Source organism: Oncorhynchus masou, chromosome 3 (genome assembly GCF_036934945.1).
Source record: "Oncorhynchus masou masou isolate Uvic2021 chromosome 3, UVic_Omas_1.1, whole genome shotgun sequence".
NCBI lineage: Eukaryota > Metazoa > Chordata > Actinopteri > Salmoniformes > Salmonidae > Oncorhynchus > Oncorhynchus masou.
The window spans coordinates 2,205,628-2,227,279 of NC_088214.1; the positions used below are offsets into that span (position 1 = coordinate 2,205,628).

Genomic DNA, 21,652 nt, shown 5'->3' on the forward strand with positions numbered 1-21,652 from the left:
TAGTGGTATAGTGGTATAATAGTGGTATAGTGGTATAGTGGTATAATGGTGTAATGGTGTAGTGGTATAATGGTGTAGTGGTATAATGGTGTAATGGTGTAGTGGTGTAGTGGTGTAGTGGTATAGTGGCATAATGGTGTAGCGGTGCAGCGGTGTAGCGGCATAGCGGCATAACGGTGTAACGGTGCAGCGGTGGTATAGTGGCATAGCGGCATAATGGTGCAGCGGCATAGCGGTGGCAGCGGTGCAGCGGCACAGTGGTGCAAAGTGGCATAGCGGTATAACGGTGCAGTGGTGAGGTAAAGTGGCATAGCGGCATAACGGTGCAAACGGGCAGCGGCGCAGCGGCAGCGGCATAAGCAGTGGCATAACGGCGTGCAGCGGCATAAACGGCGCAGCGGCACAAGGCGGCGCAGCGGCGGCACATCAGCGGCGCAACGGCGCAGCGGCACAGCGGCAAACGGCGCAACGGCACAGCGGTGCAGCAAAGCGGCGCAGCGGCACAACGGCAGCGGGCAAGCGGCGCAGCGGCACAGCGGCGCAGCGGCAAAACGGCACAGGCACAGCGGCACAACGGCATAGTGGCACAGCGGCATAACGAAACGGCATAACGGCAACGGCATACTGGCATAGCGGCGCAACGGCATAGCGGCACAGCGGGCAGCGGCACAGCGGCATAACAGCGGCACAGCGGCATAACGGTGCAGTGGCACAGCGGCGCAACGGCACATCAGCGGCGCAACGGCACAGCGGCACAGCGGTACAGCGGCACAACAGCGGCACAGCGGCACAACGGCGCAGCGGCACAGCGGCACAGTGGCAGCAAGCGGCACAGCGGCACAGCGGCATAACAGCGGCGTAGCGGCACAACGATTACAGCAAACGGCATAACGGCAAACGGCGCAACGGCAGCGGCACAGGCGGCACAACGGCATAGCGGCATAACGGCAATGGTGCAGCGGCACAACGGTGCTAAAACGGTACAACGGCGCAGCGGCACAAACGGCACAGCGGCATAACAGCGGCACAGCGGCACAGCGGCACAACGGCAACGGCGCAGCGGCATAACGGCAGCAACGGTCACAGCGGCACAGCGGCATAACGGCGCAGCGGCATAACGGCGCAGCGGTGCAGCGGCACAACGGCAGCAACGGCAGCAGCGGCACAACGGCGCAGCGGCATAGCGGCACAACGGCGCAGCGGCGCAGCGGGCAGCGGCATAGTGGCACAGCGGCACAACGGCGCAGCGGCACAACGGTGCAGCGCAAAGCGCAGCGGCATAGCGGCGCAGCGGCATGCTGCGCGGCGCATAACGGCGCAGCGCAGTAAGCGGCACAACGGCGCAGCGGCGGCAGCGGCGCAGCGGCATAGCGGCGCAACGGCGGCAAGTGCAGCGCAGCGGCACAACGGGCAACGGCGCAGCTGCGGCAGCAGCACTAGCGGCACAACGGCGCAGTGGCACAACGGCAAGCGGCACAGCGGCACAGCGGCGCAGCGGCACAGCGGCACAGCGCGGGCAAAACGGCACAGCGGCACAACGGCGCAAACGGCATAGCGGCACAGTGGCGCAAGCGGTGCAGCGGCATAGCGCAGCAGCGGCGCAGCGGCACAACGGGCAGCGGCATAACGGCGCAGCGGTGCAGTGGCACAGCGTGCAACGGCGGCAGCGGCACAACGGCAACGGCGCGGTGCAGCGGCACAACGGCGGCGGCATAGCGGTGTAACGGCGTAGCGGCATAGCGGCATAACGGCGTAAAACGGCGCAGCGGCACACAGCGGCAGCAACGGCAGCGGTGTAACGGTGCAAGCGGTGTAGCGGCACAGCGGCATAGTGGCATAACGGCGTAGCGGCACAGCGGCAAGCGGCACAGCGGGCAGCGGCACAGCGGGCAGCGGCACAGCGGCGCAGTGGCATAGCGGCAACGGCGCAGTGGCACAACGGTGCCAGCGGCACAGCGGCACAACGGTGCAACGGCGCAGCGGCACAACGGCAACGGCAGCGGCACAGCGGCGCAGCGGCATAACGGTATAGTGGCGTAGTGGTACAGCGGCGCAGCGGCATAGTGGCAGCAAACGGCGCAGCGGCACATCAGCGGCACAACGGCGCAGCGACGCAGCGGCAAAGCGGCAGCGGCATAACGGTGCAACGGCAAGCGGCACAGCGGCACAAACGGCGCAGCGGCACAACGGGCGCAGTGGCACAACGGCGCAGCGGCATAGCGGTGCAACGGCGCAGCGGGTAAACGGCGCAGCGGCGCACAACGGCAGGCGCAGCGGCACAACGGCACAACGGCGCAGCGGCAAGCGGCACAGCGGCATACAGCGGCATAACGGTGCAGCGGCACAGCGGGCAGCGGCAGCGGCACAACGGCGCAGCGGCATAACGGCGTGGCGGGCGCAGCGCAGCGGCACAACGGCGCAGCGGCGCAGCGTGCGTGCAGCGGCATAACGGCGCAGCGGCACAACGGCGCGGCAGCAGGCGCGCAGCGGCGGCAGCGGCATTGCGGCGCAGCGGCAAACGGCGCAGCGGCACAGCAGCAAAGCGGCGGCACAACGGCGCAGCGGCGCAGCGGCACAACGGCACAGTGGCGGCGCAGTGCGCAGCGGCACAACGGCGCGGCACAACGGCGCGGCGGCGCAGCGGCGCAAACGGCACAGCGGCGCAACGGCAAAAACGGCACAGCGGCGCAGCGGCACAGCGGGCGCAACGGCAAAGCGGCAGCAGCGGCACAACGGCGCAGCGGCATAACGGCGGCGGCGGTGCAGCGCGTTGCAGCGGCATAACGGCGCGCAGCGGCGCAGCATCGCGCTTGCAGCGGCATAACGGGCGCAGCGGCATAACGGCGCAGCGGCACAACGGCGCAGCGGTGCAGCGGCATAACGGCGCAGCGGCATAAACGGCGCAGCGGCGCAGCGGCACAGCGGCGATGGCATAGCGGCACAACGGCGCGGCATAACGGCGCAGCGGCATAACGGCGCAGCGGCGCAGCGGCATAACGCAGCAGCGGCAGCAGCGGCATAACGGCGCAGCGGCATTGCAGCGCAGTGGCAGCGGCACAGCGGCAGCGGCGCAGCGGCATAACGGCACGCAGCGGCACAGCGGCGCAGCGGCGCAGCGGCGCGGCGCAGCGGCACAGCGCGGCATAACGGCGCAGCGGCATAGCGCAGCGCAGCGGCATAACGGCGCAGCGGCGCAGCGGCACAACGGCGCAGCGGCACAGCGGCATAACGGCGCAGCGGCATAGCTGTGCAGCGGCATAGTTGCAGCGCAGCGGCATAACGGCGCAGCGGCGCAGCGGCATAACGGCGCAGCGGCATAACGGTGCAGTGGCATAACGGCAGCAGCGGCATAACGGCGCAGCGGCTGCGCAGCGCAGCGGCAGCGGCATTAGCGGCGCAGCGGCACAGCGGCATAACGGCGCAGTGGCATAGCGGCGCAGCGCATAACGGCGCAGCGGCGCATTGGCATAACGGCGGCAGCATAACGGCAGCGGCATAACGGCGCAGCGGTGCAGCGGCACAAGCGGTGCAGCGGCACAGCGGCATAACGGCGCAGCGGCGCAGCGGCAAACGGCATAGCGGTGCAGCGGCATAACGGCATAGCGGCATTGCGGCGCAGCGGCATAGCGGTGCAGTGGCATTGTGGGCGCAGCGGCACAGCGGCGCAGCGGCATAGCGGCATAACGGCGCAGTGGCATAGTTGTGCAGTGGCATAACGGCGCAGCGGCATTGTGGTGCAGTGGCAGCGGCATAACGGCGCAGTGGCATAACGCATTAGGCGGCATACAACGTACGAGCGGCATAACGGCGCAGCGGCGCAGCGGTGCAACGGCGCAGCGGCACAACGGCGCAGCGGCATAGCGGCGCAGCGGTGCAGCGGCATAACGGCGCAGTGGCGTAGTGGCATAACGGCATAACGGCGCAGCGGCATAGCGGCATAGTGGCAGCGGCACAGCGGCATAGTGGCGTAGCGGTGTAGCGGCATAGCGGCATAGCGGGCAGCGGCGCAGCGGCATAACGGCGCAGCGGCATAGCGGTGCAGCGGCATAACGGCGACAGCGGTGATGGTGATGGGCATAGCGGCACAACGGCGCAGCGGCATAACGGCGCAGCGGGCAGCGGCGGCAGCGGCACAACGGCGCAGTGGCATAACGGCGCAGCGGCACAACGGCGCAGTGGTGCAGCGGTGCAGCGGCATAACGGCGCAGCGGCATAACGGCACAGCGGCGGAGTGGCACAGCGGCATAACGGCGCAGCGGCATAACGGCGCAGCGGCAGCGGCATAACGGCGCAGCGGCGCAGCGGCATAACGGCGCAGCGGCATTGCGGTGCAGCGGCGCAGCGGTGCAGTGGCATAGCTGTGCAGTGGCATAACGGTGCAGCGGTGCAGTGGCATAATGGCGCAGTGGCATAACGGTGCAGTGGCATAACGGTGTAGTGGCATAACGGTGCAGTGGCATAACGGTGCAGTGGTGCAGCGGCATAACGGTGCAGCGGCATAACGCAGAGCGGCACATTACTTAATGGCGCAGCGGCGCAGCGGTGTAACGGTAGTGGCATAACGGCGCAGCGGCATAGTGGTATAGCGGTGCAGTGGCAGCAGTGGGTAGCGGTATAGTGGTGTAGTGGCATAGCGGTGTAGTGGCGTAGCGGCATAGTGGTGTAGTGGCATAACGGCATAGCGGTGAGTGGCATAGTGGCATAACGGTGTAGTGGCGTAGTGGTACAGTGGCATAACAGTGGCAGTGGCATAACGGTGCAGTGGTATAGTGGTATAGTGGTGCAATGGCATAGTGGCATAACGGTGCAACGGCATAGTGGCATAGTGGCATAACGGCGTAGTGGCATAATGGTAGCGGCATAGCGGTATAGCGGCATAACAGTGGTGTAGTGGTATAACGATATAGAGGTATAGTGGCATAATGGTGTAATGGCGCAGTGGCATAGTGGTACAGCGGCATAACGGGCAATGGTGTAGCGGCATAACGGTGCAGCGGTGCAGCGGTATAGTGGTGCAGTGGTATAGTGGTACAACGGCGTAGTGGCATAGTGGTGCAATGGCATAGTGGTGCAACGGCATAGTGGTATAGTGGTATAGTGGCATAGCGGCATAACGGGTAATGGTGTAGCGGTATAGCGGCATAACAGCGGCATAGCGGCATAACGGTGCAGCGGCATATAGCGGCATAGTGGTGTAACGGCATAGCGGCATAGTGGTATAGTGGCATAATAGCGGTGTAGCGGCATAAACGATATAGAGGCATAGTGGCATAACGGTGTAACGGTAGTGGCATAGTGGCATAATGGCATAGTGGTATAATGGCGTAACGTAGTGGTATAATGGTGCAGCGGCATAGTGGTGCAGTGGCACAGCGGCATAGTGGTATAACAGCGGCATAGCGGCATAGCGGTACAACGGGTAATGGGCAGCGGCACAGTGGCATAGCGGTATAACGGCGCAACGGTATAGTGGTATAGTGGCATAACGTGCAGCGGCATAACGGCGTAGCGGTGTAGTGGTACAATGGTGTAACGGTGTAGTGGCATAACGGTGTAGTGGTACAGCGGTATAACGGCGCAGTGTAGTGGTGCAGCGGTATAGCGGTATAGCGGCATAACGGTGCAGCGGCATAACGGTGCAGTGGTGCAGTGGCATAGCGGCGCAGCGGCATAACGGCGCAACGGCGCAGCGGCGCAGCGGCATAACGGCAGCGGCACAGCGGCGCAGCGGCATAGCGGCACAGCGGCACAGCGGCATAACGGCGCAGCGGCGCAGCGGCATAGCGGCATAACGGCGCAGTGGCGCAGTGGCAGCGGCACAGCGGCATAACGGCGCAGCGGCATAACGGCGCAGCGGCACAGCGGCATACAGCGGCGCAGCGGTGCAGCGGCGCAGTGGCACAGCGGCATAACGGCGCAACGGCACAGCGGCACAGCGGCGCAGCGCGCAGCGGCGTGCAGCGGCATAGAGCGGGCAGCGGCGCAGCGGCATAACGGCAGTGGCATAACGGCGCAGCGGCGCAGTGGCATAGCGGCGCAACGGGCAGGCGGCACAACGGCGCAACGGTGCAGCGGTGCAGTGGCATAACGGTGCAGTGGCATAGCGGCGCAGCGGCGCAGTGGCATAGCGGACAGCGGCATAACGGCAGCGGCAGCGGCATAGCGGCATAACGGGCAGCGGCGCAACGGCGCAGCGGCGCAGCGGCATAGCGGCGCAGCGGCACAGCGGCGCAGTGGCAGCGCAGCGGCATAGCGGCGCAGCGGCACAGCGGCAACGGCGCAGTGGCATAAAACGGCATAGTGGCATAGTGGCATAACGGCGTAATGGGCAGCGGCACAACGGCGCAACGGCAGCGGCACAGCGGTGCAGCGGCACAGCGGCGCAGCGGCACAGCGGCGCAGCGGCATAGCGGCGCAGTGGCATACAGCGGGCAACGGCGCAGCGGCATAGCGCGGCGCAGCGGCATAACGGCGCAGCGACGCAGCGGCACAGCGGCGCAGTGGCATAACGGCGCAACGGCACAGCGGCATAGCGGCATAACGGCGTGCAGCGGCATAACGCAGTGGCATAATGGCGCAGCGGCATAGCGGCGCAACGGCGCAGCGGCATAACGGTGCAGTGGCATAACGGTGCAGCGGTGCAGTGGCATAACGGCATAACGGCGCAGCGGCACAGCGGCATAGCGGCATAGCGGCATAACGGCGCAGCGGCACAGCGGTGCAGTGGCATAGTGGCATAACGGTGTAGCGGCATAACGGTGGTGGTGGTGCAGCTGCGTTGCAGCGGCATAACGGTGTAGTGGCACGCGTTGTAGTGGCATAACGGGCAGCGGCAGCGGCATAGCGGCGCAGTGGCATCAGGCGTGCAGCGGCATAGCGGCGCAGCGGCATAGCTGCAGCGGCATAACGGCGCAGCGGGCAGCGGCATAACTGCACAGCGGCGCAGCGGCGCAGCGGCGCAGCGGCATAACGGTGCAGTGGCACAACGGCGTGGTGGCATAGCGGTGCAACGGCATAGCGGCGCAACGGCAGCGGTGCAGCGGCACAGCGGCGCAGTGGCACAGCGGCGCAAACGGCACAGCGGCGCAGCGGCATAACGGCGCAGCGGCACAACGGCGGCGGTGCAGCGCTTGCAGCGGCATAACGGCGCAGTGTGTAGCCGCGTTGCAGTGGCATAATGGCAGCGGCATAACGGTGTAGTGGCACAACGGCAGCGGCGCAGCGGCATAACGGCGCAGCGGCATAAACGGCGCAGCGGTGCAGCGGCACAGCGGTGATGGGCATAGCGGCACAACGGGTGCAGCGGCACAACGGGCAGCGGCATAACGGCGCAGCGGGCAGCGGCATAACGGCGCAGTGGGCAGCGGCATAACGGCGCAGCGGCATTGTGGCGCAGCGGCGCAGTGGGCATAGCGGCGCAGCGGTGCAGCGGCATAACGGCGCAGCGGCATTCAGGCGCAGCGGCATAGTGGTGTAGCGGGCACAGCGGCATAACGGTGTAGCGGCATAGTTGTGTAGTGGCATAACGGCGCAGTGGTGCAGCGGCATAACGGTGCAGCGGCACAGCGGCATAACGGCGTAGCGGCATACCGTGCAGCGGCACAGCTGTGCAGCGGCACAACGGCGCGGCGCAGCGGCATAACGGCGCAGCGGCACAACGGTGCAGCGGCATAACGGTGCAGCGGCATAACGGCGCAGCGGCATTGCGGCGCAGCGGTGCAGCGGCACAGCGGCAGCGGCATAGCGGCATAACGGGTAGTGGCATAGTTGTGCAGCGGTATAATGGTGTAGTGGTGTAGTGGTATAATGGTGTAGTGGTATAACGGTGTAGTGGCATAATGGTGTAGTGGTGCAGTGGTACAGCGGTGTAGTGGTATAGCGGCATAACGGCGTAGTGGTGTAGTGGTATAGTGGTATAGTTGTGCAGCGGTATAATGGTGTAGTGGTGTAGTGGTATAACGGTGTAGTGGTATAACGGCGTAGCGGTATAACGGTGCAGCGGTATAATGGTGCAGTGGTATTGTGGTGTAGTGGTGTAGTGGTATAGTGGTGTAGTGGTACAGCGGCATAACGGCGTAGCGGTATAGCCGTGCAGTGGTATAATGGTGTAGCGGTGTAGTGGTATAATGGTGTAGTGGTATAATGGTGCAGTGGTATAATGGCGTAGCGGCGTAGTGGTACAGCGGCGTAGTGGTATAGCGGTATAACGGTGCAGTGGTGTAGTGGTATAGTGGTATAGTGGTGTAGTGGTATAGTGGCATTGTGGTGTAGTGGTATAGTGGTGTAGTGGTATTGTGGTGTAGTGGTATAGTGGTGTAGTGGTATAGTGGCATAACGGTGTAGTGGTATAGTGTGTAGTGGTATAACGGTGCAGCGGTATTGTGGCGCAGTGGTGTAGTGGTATAATGGTGCAGCGGCATAACGGCGTAGTGGTATAACGGCGTAGCGGCATAACGGTGTAGCGGTGTAGTGGTGTAATGGTGTAGTGGTATAACGGTGTAGCGGCATAGTGGCGTAGTGGTGTAGTGGTATAATGGTGTAGCGGTGCAGTGGCATAACGGTATAATGGTGTAGTGGTATAGTGGTATAGCGGTGTAGTGGTATAGTGGTATAGCGGTATAGTGGTGTAGTGGTGTAGTGGTATAGTGGTATAGTGGTGTAGTGGTGTAGTGGTATAATGGTGTAGTGGTATAGTGGTGTAGTGGCATAACGGTATAGTGGTGGAGTGGTGGAGTGGTATAGTGGTATAATGGTGTAGTGGTATAACGGTGTAGTGGTGTAGTGGTGTAGTGGTATAATGGTGCAGTGGCATAATGGTGTAGTGGCATAATGGTGTAGTGGTGTAGCGGTGTAGTGGTATAATGGTGTAGTGGCATAACGGTATAGTGGTGGAGTGGCATAGTGGTATAACGGCGTAGTGGTATAACGGTGTAGTGGTGTAGTGGCATAACGGGCAGCGGTGCAGTGGCATAACGGCGTAGTGGCATTGTGGTGCAGCGGTGCAGCGGTGCAGCGGCATAGCTTGTGCAGCGGCATAACGGTGCAGCGGCGCAGCGGCATATTGGTGCAGTGGCATAACGGCGCAGTGGCATAACGGTGCAGCGGCATAACGGCGTAGTGGCATAACGGTGCAGCGGTGCAGCGGCATAACGGTGTAGCGGCATAATGGCGTATGGCATATTGGCGTAACGGTGCAGCGGCGTAGCGGTGCAACGGTGCAGTGGCATAACGGTGTAGTGGCACAGCGGCACAGCGGTGTAGTGGCAGCAGCGGTATAGCGGTATAGTGGTGCAGTGGCATAGTGGTGTAGTGGTGTAGTGGTATAGCGGCATAGCGGTGTAGTGGCATAACGGTATAGCGGTGGATGGTGCATAGCGGTATAACGGTGTAGTGGCATAACGGTGTAGTGGTGCAGTGGTATAACGGTGTAGTGGCATAACGGCATAGTGGTGAGTGGTGGAGTGGTATAACGGTGTAGTGGTGCAGCGGTATAGTTGTGCAGTGGCATAACGGTGTAGCGGTGCAGTGGCATAACGGTGCATTGGCATAACGGCGTAGCGGCATAACGGTGTAGTGGCATAACGGTGTAGTGGTGTAGTGGCATAATGGTGTAGTGGTATAACGGCGTAGTGGTATAGTGGTATAGTGGTGTAGTGGCATAGTGGTGTAGTGGTATAGTGGTGTAGTGGTGTAGTGGCATAATGGTGTAGTGGTGTAGTGGTATAATGGTATAATGGTGTAGTGGTATAGTGGTATAGTGGTATAGTGGTATAGGTATAGTGGTGTAGTGGTGTAGTGGTATAGTGGTATAGTGGTGTAGTGGTATAATGGTATAGTGGTGGAGTGGTATAGTGGTATAATGGTGTAGTGGTATAATGGTGTAGTGGTGTAGTGGTGTAGTGGTATAGTGGTGGAGTGGTATAGTGGTATAATGGTGTAGTGGTATAATGGTATAGTGGTGTAGTGGTATAGTGGTATAATGGTGTAGTGGTATAATGGTGTAGTTGTATAATGGTGTAGTGGTATAGTGGTGTAGTGGTATAATGGTGTAGTGGTGTTGTAGTGGTATAGCGGTGTAGTGGTATAGTCAGGGTGTAAGGCTGTAATGTAACAAAATGAGGAAGTCAAAGGGCATCAATACTTTACAAAGGCGCTGTATTCATTTGGACAGTGAAGCTACATATTAATTATGGATAATCATGAATGAATCTTGAAAAGTGTATGCTAACTAAGACATGCTAACCTCTCAGCATTACAATAACAGGGGAAGTTAGCATACCCCAAGACATGCTAACCTCTCAGCATTACAATAACAGGGGAAGTTAGCATACCCCAAGACATGCTAACCTCTCAGCATTACAATAACAGGGGAAGTTAGCATACCCCAAGACATGCTAACCTCTCAGCATTACAATAACAGGGGAAGTTAGCATACCCCAAGACATGCTAACCTCTCAGCATTACAATAACAGGGGAAGTTAGCATACCCCCAAGACATGCTAACCTCTCAGCATTACAATAACAGGGGAAGTTAGCATACCCCCAAGACATGCTAACCTCTCAGCATTACAATAACAGGGGAAGTTAGCATACCCCCAAGACATGCTAACCTCTCAGCATTACAATAACAGGGGAAGTTAGCATACCCCCAAGACATGCTAACCTCTCAGCATTACAATAACAGGGGAAGTTAGCATACCCCCAAGACATGCTAACCTCTCAGCATTACAATAACAGGGGAAGTTAGCATACCCCAAGACATGCTAACCTCTCAGCATTACAATAACAGGGAAGTTAGCATACCCCCAAGACATGCTAACCTCTCAGCATTACAATAACAGGGGAAGTTAGCATACCCCAAGACATGCTAACCTCTCAGCATTACAATAACAGGAAGTTAGCATACCCCCAAGACATGCTAACCTCTCAGCATTACAATAACAGGGAAGTTAGCATACCCCAAGACATGCTAACCTCTCAGCATTACAATAACAGGGGAAGTTAGCATACCCCCAAGACATGCTAACCTCTCAGCATTACAATAACAGGGAAGTTAGCATAACCCCAAGACATGCTAACCTCTCACCATTACAATAACAGGGGAAGTTAGCATGTCTTGGGGGTTTGATATTTATGCCTCTGTAACATTCTTATTCATTATTCACGATTCCTTCAGGACGATCCGTAATCATGGAAGCATCCACATTAATGTAGTGTTCAGAAACATATTGTATTCTTATCTACAATAAAAGTGACTCAAATTACACAATATATTATTTACCATTAATTTCTGTTGGGCACAAAATAATCTGAAACACAACCAAAACAAACAGCAAATGCATCCAACATGTGTAGAGTCACAAGCTTGCTGTAATCATTGTCTGCTAGGAATATGGGACCAAATACTAAGCTTTGTCTTATCATAAGACATTTGGTCTCAAATTCAAAATGCTGGAGTATAGAGACAATTTTATTTTTTAGCTTCACTGTCAAAATATATACGTGTCTGTGTCTGTGTTTACAGGTACAATGAGCTGCTGTTCATCATTGATACTTGTCAGGGAGCCTCCATGTATGAGAGATTTTACTCTCCTAACCTCATGGCCCTGGCCTCCAGTCAAGTAGGAGAGGACTCCTGTCGGTAAGTAACCAGAACACACACACACACACCTGGCCTCCAGTCAAGAAGGAGAAGCAAGATGGTGTTGACATGGTAGTAGCTCTGTGTTGTCCTCTCAGGTGTTGTTGACATGGTAGTATCTCTGTGTTGTCCTCTATGGTGTTGACATGGTAGTATCTCTGTGTTGTCCTCTAAGGTGTTGTTGATGTGGTAGTATCTCTGTGTTGTCCTCTAAGGTGTTGCTGACATGGTAGTATCTCTGTGTTGTCCTCTAAGGTGTTGTTGATGTGGTAGTATCTCTGTGTTGTCCTCTGAGGTGTTGTTGATGTGGTAGTATCTCTGTGTTGTCCTCTAAGGTGTTGCTGACATGGTAGTATCTCTGTGTTGTCCTCTAAGGTGTTGTTGATGTGGTAGTATCTCTGTGTTGTCCTCTAAGGTGTTGTTGATGTGGTAGTATCTCTGTGTTGTCCTCTGAGGTGTTGTTGATGTGGTAGTATCTCTGTGTTGTCCTCTATGGTGTTGTTGACATGGTAGTATCTCTGTGTTGTCCTCTATGGTGTTGTTGACATGGTAGTATCTCTGTGTTGTCCTCTAAGGTGTTGTTGACATGGTAGTATCTCTGTGTTGTCCTCTGAGGTGTTGATGTGGTAGTATCTCTGTGTTGTCCTCTGAGGTGTTGTTGATGTGGTAGTATCTCTGTGTTGTCCTCTATGGTGTTGTTGACATGGTAGTATCTCTGTGTTGTCCTCTAAGGTGTTGTTGACATGGTAGTATCTCTGTGTTGTCCTCTAAGGTGTTGTTGACATGGTAGTATCTCTGTGTTGTCCTCTAAGGTGTTGTTGATGTGGTAGTATCTCTGTGTTGTCCTCTATGGTGTTGTTGACATGGTAGTATCTTTGTGTTGTCCTCTAAGGTGTTGTTGATGTGGTAGTATCTCTGTGTTGTCCTCTAAGGTGTTGTTGATGTGGTAGTATCTCTGTGTTGTCCTCTGAGGTGTTGTTGATGTGGTAGTATCTCTGTGTTGTCCTCTATGGTGTTGTTGACATGGTAGTATCTCTGTGTTGTCCTCTAAGGTGTTGTTGACATGGTAGTATCTCTGTGTTGTCCTCTATGGTGTTGTTGACATGGTAGTATCTCTGTGTTGTCCTCTAAGGTGTTGTTGACATGGTAGTATCTCTGTGTTGTCCTCTCAGGTGTTGTTGATGTGGTAGTATCTCTGTGTTGTCCTCTCAGGTGTTGTTGACATGGTAGTATCTCTGTGTTGTCCTCTCAGGTGTTGATGACATGGTAGTATCTCTGTGTTGTCCTCTGAGGTGTTGATGTGGTAGTATCTCTGTGTTGTCCTCTCAGGTGTTGTTGACATGGTAGTATCTCTGTGTTGTCCTCTATGGTGTTGTTGACATGGTAGTATCTCTGTGTTGTCCTCTAAGGTGTTGTTGACATGGTAGTATCTCTGTGTTGTCCTCTATGGTGTTGTTGACATGGTAGTATCTCTGTGTTGTCCTCTAAGGTGTTGTTGACATGGTAGTATCTCTGTGTTGTCCTCTCAGGTGTTGTTGATGTGGTAGTATCTCTGTGTTGTCCTCTCAGGTGTTGTTGACATGGTAGTATCTCTGTGTTGTCCTCTCAGGTGTTGTTGACATGGTAGTATCTCTGTGTTGTCCTCTGAGGTGTTGATGTGGTAGTATCTCTGTGTTGTCCTCTCAGGTGTTGTTGATGTGGTAGTATCTCTGTGTTGTCCTCTCAGGTGTTGTTGATGTGGTAGTATCTCTGTGTTGTCCTCTCGGGTGTTGTTGACATGGTAGTATCTCTGTGTTGTCCTCTGTAAAGTAAAGTGTTTACAATCCTCCCTCCGATCTAGTCTCCATAAAACCACTTTACCTATAACCACTGTGAATATCATTGAACGTTTGGACATCTTGAAGAACGATCTGGCCTTAATGGCCATGTACTCTGTTATAATCTCCACCTGGCACAGTCAGAAAAGGACTGGCCACCCCTCAACCTGGTTCCTCTCTAGGTTTCTTCCTAGGTGTTGGCCTTTCTGTGGAGTTTTTCCAAACCACCGTGCTTCTACACCTGCATTTCTTGCTGTTTTGTGGTTTTAGACTGGGTTTGTGTGTAATCTGCTGATGTAAAAAGGGCTTTCTCAATACGTTAGATGTGATAAGAGTTCCTACGTGTGAAACACCATGTATTCTTCTGTTCTTCCAGCACCAGCCAGACCTGGCTATCGGGGTCCATCTAATGGACAGGTATACATTCTACCTGTTGGAGTTTCTGGAGGATATTCACCCTGCTAGCACCGCTAACATGAACGATCTGGTGAGTCTCTCGCACGCTCTCCCTCTCTTAGGCCTTTCTCTGGATGTGGGGTTCGCTTTAAAGGGGGATGAAGCTGAGGTTGGTCCTAAAGGTGGGGTTGGTCCTAAAGGGGGTAAAGGTGGGGTTGGTCCTAAAGGTGGGCTTGGTCCTAAAGGGGGTAAAGGTGGGCTTTGTCCTAAAGGTGGGCTTGGTCCTAAAGGTGGGTTGGTCCTAAAGGGGGTAAAGGTGGGGTTGGTCCTAAAGGTGGGGTTGGTCCTAAAGGTGGGGTTGGTCCTAAAGGTGGGGTTGGTCCTAACGGGGTAAAGCTGGGGTTAGTCCTTTTTCGACAAGACAGATCTTCACCAAGGATCACCTTCAGTGCTCGGTTGTCTCCACCAAGTCTGTCCCCAAACAATTTGATATGATAGTTTTAAGCATTACACTTTCAAATAGCTGTTTGTTGACTGTTGCTGGGTGCTATTGTCCTCCATCAGCACCAGCCTGTACCCTACCTGCCCTAGGCTCTCTCCTGGCCCCTTACACCAAGCCTGAATTTGTCCTGCTAGGTGACCTAAACTGGGACGGGCTTAAACCACCTGACCTAGTCCTAAAGCAATGGGACTCCCTAAATCTTTCTCAGATTATTACCAATCCCACAAGGTATGACTCCAAACACCCAGAAAAGGCTTCTCTCCTTGATGTTATCCTCACAAATAATCCTGATAGGTATCAGTCTGGTGTTTTCTGTAATGACCTTAGTGATCACTGTTTCACAGCCTGTGTTCGTAATGGCTGCTCAGTGGGACGACCTGTCCTGAAATGTCAGACGCTTGCTAAAAAACTTTAATGAGCAAGCCTTCCTTCATGACCTGGCCTCTGTAAACTGGTATAGAATCAGCTTGATCCCCTCTGTCGAAGACACTTGGACCTTCTTTTTTGATATTTTCAGTGGTATTGTTAACAAACACGGCCACATAAAGAAAATTTGAATTAAAAACAAGTTCAGCCCCTGGTTCGACCGTGATCTGGCAGAGTTACTCCACCTCCAGAATTACATTTGGTGAAAGGCTCGGCATACTCAGGCTGCCTGGCTCAAGTTCAGGCAAATGAGAAGTGCACTCACACTATCCAGAAGGCCAAAGTTAGTAAGGAGCAGTTCTCTCTCTGTGGGTCTAACCCCAAGAAGTTCTGGAAAACGGTTCAAGACCTGGAGAATAAACTCTCCTTCTCACAGCTGCCCATGTCCCTTAATGTTGATGATGTGGTTGTTACTGACAGGAAGCACATGTGGTTGTTAGGAAGCACATGTCTGAGCTCTTTAATCACCACTTCATTAAAGTCAGGATTCCTATTTGACTCAGCCACGCCTCCTTGACTGTCCAACACTTCCTCATCTCTCACTCCTTCTAATGCGACTAGCCCCTAGGCTCCTCCCTCTTTTTTCCTGTCCCGCTACAATGTTTCTCCCTGCAGGCGGTCACTGAATCCGAGGTGCTAAAGGAGCTCCTTAAACTTGACCCCAAAAACATCTGGGTTAGATGTTATGGACCCTTCATTAAGGTTGCTACCCCTATCATCACCAAGCCAGACAGGAGGGAGGGGGGGCCAGACAGGAGGGAGTGGGGGGGGCCAGACAGGAGGGAGAGGGGGCCAGACAGGAGGGAGGGGGGGCAGACAGGAGGGACGGGGGGGGGGGCCAGACAGGAGGGAGAGGGGGCCAGACAGGAGGGAGAGGGGGGGGGCCAGACAGGAGGGAGGGGGGGCAGACATAGCCTGACCTCACAGCTTTAGACTCTGCTCTCTGTACTCTTCCTCCCTTCATCTTGAGACCTGATGGGGGGAGAGACGGGGCGTCTTGAGACCTGATGGGGGGTGGGGGCGCGTCTTGAGACCTGATGGGGGTGGGGGCTCGCGTCTTGAGACCTGATGGGGGTGGGGGCTCGTCTTGAGACCTTTGGGGGCGCGTCTTGAGACCTGGATGGGGGGGGGGCGCGTCTTGAGACCTGATGGGGGTGGGGGCGCGTCTTGAGACCTGATGGGGGGTGGGGGCGCGTCTTTGAGACCTGATGGGGGGTGGGGGCTCGTCTTGAGACCTTTGGGGGCGCGTCTTGAGACCTGATGGGGGTGGGGGCGCGTCTTGAGACCGAATGGGGGTGGGGGCGCGTCTTGAGACCTTTTGGGGGCGCGTCTTGAGACCTGATGGGGGTGGGGGCGCTTGGAGACCGAATGGGGGGTGGGGGCGCGTCTTGGAGACCTGATGGGGGGTGGGGCGCGTCTTCAGACTGATTTTGGGGCCTCTTCTTGAGACCTGATGGGGGTGGGGTGCGCGTCTTGAGACCTGATGGGGGTGGGGGCGCGTCTTGAGACCTGATGGGGGGTGGGGGCGCGTCTTGAGACCTGATGGGGGGTGGGGGCGCCTTGAGACCTGATGGGGGGTGGGGGTGCGTCTTGAGACCTGATGGGGGTGGGGGGCGCGTCTTGAGACCTGATGGGGGTGGGGGCGCGTCTTGAGACCTGATGGGGGGGGGGGCGCGTCTTGAGACCTGATGGGGGTGGGGGCGCGTCTTGAGACCTGATGGGCCCTGGTCATAAGTAGTGCATTGTTTAGGGAATAGGGTTCCATTTGTGATGCGTCTAGGACCTTATTACCACCCTCCCTCCCCCTAGGGGTTCTACTGCCCCCCCTCCCTCCCCCTAGGGGTTCTACTGCCCCCTCCCTCCCCCTAGGGGTTCTACTGCCCCCTCCCTCCCCCTGGGCGTTCTACTGCCCCTCCCTCCCCCTAGGGGTTCTACTGCCCCTCCCTCCCCCTAGGGGTTCTACTGCCCCCCTCCCTCCCCCTGGGGTTCTACTGCCCCCTCCCTCCCCCTGGGGTTCTACTGCCCCCTCCCTCCCCCTGGGGGTTCTACTGCCCCCTCCCTCCCCCTGGGGGTTCTACTGCCCCTCCCTCCCCCCTAGGGGTTCTACTGCCCCCTCCCTCCCCCTGGGCGTTCTACTGCCCCCTCCCTCCCCCTGGGGGTTCTACTGCCCCCTCCCTCCCCCTGGGGGTTCTACTGCCCCCTCCCTCCCCCCTGGGCGTTCTACTGCCCCCTCCCTCCCCCTGGGTTTCTATTGCCCCCTCCTGCTAACCCACTAACCCAAGCCACAATGGGCATTACCATCACAAACTTCAAACCCTTTAAATCCATTGTGGCCTGGGCCAGACATTCTGATGGATCACCTCCCACTAATGCATATTATTTCCACCAATCTTGTTGTTTTGTGAAGCTGCCCTGTCTCTTTGTTCTAGATTTTGTTTGTGGTATTAACAATCAATAATATGGATTAGTCTCCTGGGCCAGAAGGGCTGTGTTTGGCAGGGGGAAGGGGCCGTGTTTAGAGGACCCTGCTTTAAAACCTCCTAGGAGTTGGGTTTGATAAAGAGTCAGTGTGTTCCAGTTTAATGTTTGTCCTAAGAGTGTGTTCCAGTTTAATGTTTGTCCTAAGAGTCAGTGTGTTCCAGTTTAAGGTGTGTCCTAAGAGTCAGTGTGTGTCCACTCCGGGCCACCGTACAGACCTTTCCTCCGGGACCCCGGAAACGTCCTCATCACCGACTTCTTTGGCAGTGTCCGTAAAGTAGAGATCACCATGGAAACCATCAACCTGACAGCTCCCATGGTGCATCTGGCTGTGGAAAGGTAATATTTCCTGTTATTGTTGTTGGAGTAAAGTCACTTCACACATCAAATGTTAGCGGGAAGAATTGACTGTACCTTCTCTACAACCAAAGGTTAAAAGAAAGCAAGATAATTTTTTTAAATTAATTTGACTGATTTTAAATGAGCCACAGTAATAAACAGACACTTTTCCTTTTTTTCAATTGAAATTATTATAAAAAAATTATTGCAACCAATAGAATGTTATACTTTATGAACTGGGTGGTTCGAGCCCTGACTGCTGATTGGCTGACAGCAGTGGTATATCAGACCTGTATAACACGGGTATGACAATACATTTGTATATTTCTCATTATGTTGGTAACCAGTTTATAAAAGCAATAAGGCACCTTTTGTGGTTTGTGGTATATGGTCAATATACTACGGCTATTTGCTGTATCCAGGCACTCCGCGTTGCGTCGTGCTTAAGAACAGCCCTGAGCTGTGGTATATTTAGCTAGGTATTACTGTTGGAGCTAGAAACTGTGCCAACCAACCACTCACATAATCTCACCCAAAATACAGCCGTTTTTTTATAGTGTTGTGTACCAGACTTCTCTGTCTCTCTAATTGTCTGTGTGTGTGTGTAGTCTAATGTTGTGTGTTTGTCTTATCTAATGTGTTGTGTGTTTGTCTTATCTAATGTGTTGTGTGTTTTGTCGTATCTATTGTGTGTTTTGTTGTATGTTTTGTCTTATCTAATGCTGTGTGTTTTTGTCATATCTAATGTTGTGTGTTTTGGTCGTATCTAATGTTGTGTGTTTTGGTTGTATCTAATGTTGTGTGTTTTGTTGTATCTAATGTTGTGTGTTTTTGTCGTATCTAATGCTGTGTGTTTTTGTCGTATCTAATGTTGTGTGTTTTGTTGTATCTAATGTTGTGTGTTTTGTCGTATCTAATGTTGTGTGTTTTGGTCGTATCTAATGTTGTGTGTTTTTGTCTTATCTAATGTTGTGTGTTTTGGTCGTATCTAATGTTGTGTGTTTTGGTCGTATCTAATGTTGTGTGTTTTGGTCGTATCTAATGTTGTGTGTTTTGGTCGTATCTAATGTTGTGTGTTTTGGTCGTATCTAATGTTGTGTGTTTTGGTCGTATCTAATGTTGTGTGTTTTGGTCGATTATCTAATGTTGTGTGTTTTGGTCGTATCTAATGTTGTGTGTTTTGGTCCTATCTAATGTTGTGTGTTTTTGTCGTATCTAATGTTGTGTGTTTTGGTCGTATCTAATGTTGTGTGTTTTGGTCGTATCTAATGTTGTGTGTTTTGGTCGTATCTAATGTTGTGTGTTTTGGTCGTATCTAATGTTGTGTGTTTTGGTCGTATCTAATGTTGTGTGTTTTGGTCGTATCTAATGTTGTGTGTTTTGTCTTATCAGACCAGTAAGTGAGCTGAAGACAGAGAGCCAGTCATATGTGGACCAACTACCAGTGGCTGAGATTATACACCAGGTGAGACACTGTGGAACTCTGCCCACTCTCACGACTACCCACTCGATCTAATCGGCCATTAGGCCCTATGTTAAAATAGCCTTCTCTTTGCCTTGTGCATTCTGCTGTTTCTTCCTAGAAGTGTGACACCGCCCACTATTATTCTATAGTTACAAACAAACACACGTCCAGTCAGCGGCAGTCTTGTGGGCGAAAACATCTTCGTTGACGAGAGGATGAAGGAGAATGGCGCATGCTAACAGGCTGGCCACAAACAGGAGAATAACGGCGCAGTACAACAGTGGTGTGCAGAACAGCTTCTCCAACAGAACTCTCTGATCCTTGTCATTGATATGATAAGACAGCAGACGACCACACCGGGTTCCACTCCTATCAAAACAAGAAGACTCAGCTCCAGTGGGCAGGCCATCACCAACCCTGGACAATTCAGGAGAGGAAAACATGGCCTGATCTAACCTGGTTGCTGTTGGGTCATGCTAATGGCAGAGTCAGGATTTGGCCTCAGAAGGATGTCCCCATGTCCCGTTCTGCCTGGTGTCAACGGTGCTGGCTGGTGGTGTAACGGTGTGGCGTAGGTCCCTTGATACCACAACGTCTAGAGGCAAAGGGGGTCCGATCCCGTACTAGATGGGTGTACCTGGACAGCTCTCACATAGCACCTCAACGGTGCAGGCTGGTGGTGTAACGGTGTGGCGTAGGTCCCTTGATACCACAACGTCTAGAGGCAAAGGGGGTCCGATCCCGTACTAGATGGGTGTACCTGGACAGCTCTCACATAGCACCTCAACGGTGCTGGCTGGTGGTGTAACGGTGTGGCGTAGGTCCCTTGATACCACAACGTCTAGAGGCAAAGGGGGTCCGACCCAGTACTATAAACACTGTTTTATTACGCTTCTTCAACTTGTCTGCCAAGTGGATTCCAATAGTGATATATAGTGATAACTAATTATTGATTAAAGCCGTACAATTAGGAAGTATGTTTTTTTTTTTACCTGTTTTCTATATCGTCTAGACGACATCACATGTTGATGTATTTCTGCCTACGTACCAAGGTGTCTTGTCTGTCTTCCCCATCCTGTAGAAACCAAAGCAGAAGGACTGGCACCCTCCAGATGGTTTCATCCTGGGTTTGTGGACTCTCATCCTCCTGGTCTTCTTCAAGACGTACGGCGCCAAGCACCTTAAGCACATCTTCTAACCCCTGACCTTTTAAGCCCGACCTCTGACCCATTTCTGCTCCTTGTGCAGTTTGCACTAGTTCCCTTGGCTTCCTAGATTTGAAAGAAGACTGGTATAGGACTCATGGTGAATATTCTAAAGTGCAGGCTTTCATCCATCCAAGTGCACAACTGCGCACTTCAAGATAAAGGACAGACAATTGGGACGCGGTGTTGGCGAGGTCCCAATCTTCTGGATTACTAGAAGACTGCAAAGACATTATTAACAGTGAAAGAATGGCACAGTCTTTTAGTGGTAATTGCCTTTCTAGTCATTCTATTTCTATGGTTATAAACATTATCGAACGGGGTGATTGGTACATCCATTTTGTTATTGTTTGAAGAGCAGTTTGCCCCTTTTTTTAACATCATATTGTTTATGTTTAAACTCTGCACTGTGTTGGAGAGAATGTGGTGATACAACACTGACCTGCACAAAGACACACATTGTTGTGCCTTTCTGGACATAAACAGTACTCTAACTACTGATTACTGCTGGTGTTAATTATCCTGGACATAAACATTACTCTAACTACTGATTACTGCTGGTGTTAATTATCCTGGACATAAACAGTACTCTAACTACTGATTAGTGCTGGTGTTTATTCTGTATTTATTGTATGGAATCTGGTAAATAGGTGTTTAGAGTTAAAACGCAACTGAAGATGAAAAGGATGGAAGCAGCGAATACTGGAAGAAACAATCCTACGTTTGTTGTATTTTTTTATTTTTTATTGTTGCATGGTTTAGAATTTAAAGAGGGAGAACGGAAAAGGAAATTGAGGATAAAATGAAAAGGGTTTAAAAAAAAATACTGGAAAGCAATGGTCCTTCTCAGGAGAGCAGATAGATGTGTTGATTGCCTTATTTGATGTCTTTTAAGGAAATGTGCGTTTTCTTTTTTCCTTTATTTTGTGTCTGGCAGCAGAGCTGTCTTCTTCTCTCATATCTATAATTAAATTGATGGGACTGAAAGGCACTGATGCTGATAAGAATATCATTTTTAAGAGCATGCTGCTCTACATATTTCAGCACCAGAGGCTTTTTGGCTCAAGTTGCTACTCAGAACTGGAGGGATTTTTCCCAAGTGGCTCCCTAGTCCCTATAGGACTCTGGTCTAAAGTAGTGCACTATGTAGGGAATAGGGTTCCATAGGGCTCTGGTCGAAAGTAGTGCACTATATAGGGAATAGGGTTCTATAAGACTCTGGTCTAAAGTAGTGCACTATATAGGGAATAGGGTTCCATAGGGCTCTGGTCGAAAGTAGTGCACTATATAGGGGATAGGGTTCCATAGGGCTCTGGTCTAAAGTAGTGCACTATATAGGGAATAGGGCCCCATCAGACTGGTCTAAAGTAGTGCACTATGTAG

At 53.8% G+C, this 21,652-nt stretch overlaps 1 pseudogene; it reads left to right on the forward strand.

Annotated features, from left to right (window-relative positions):
* LOC135518577 (GPI-anchor transamidase-like) overlaps window positions 1-21,260 on the forward strand; it is a 41,990-nt pseudogene extending 20,730 nt beyond the window's left edge.
* Window positions 21,261-21,652: the final 392 nt, after the last annotated feature.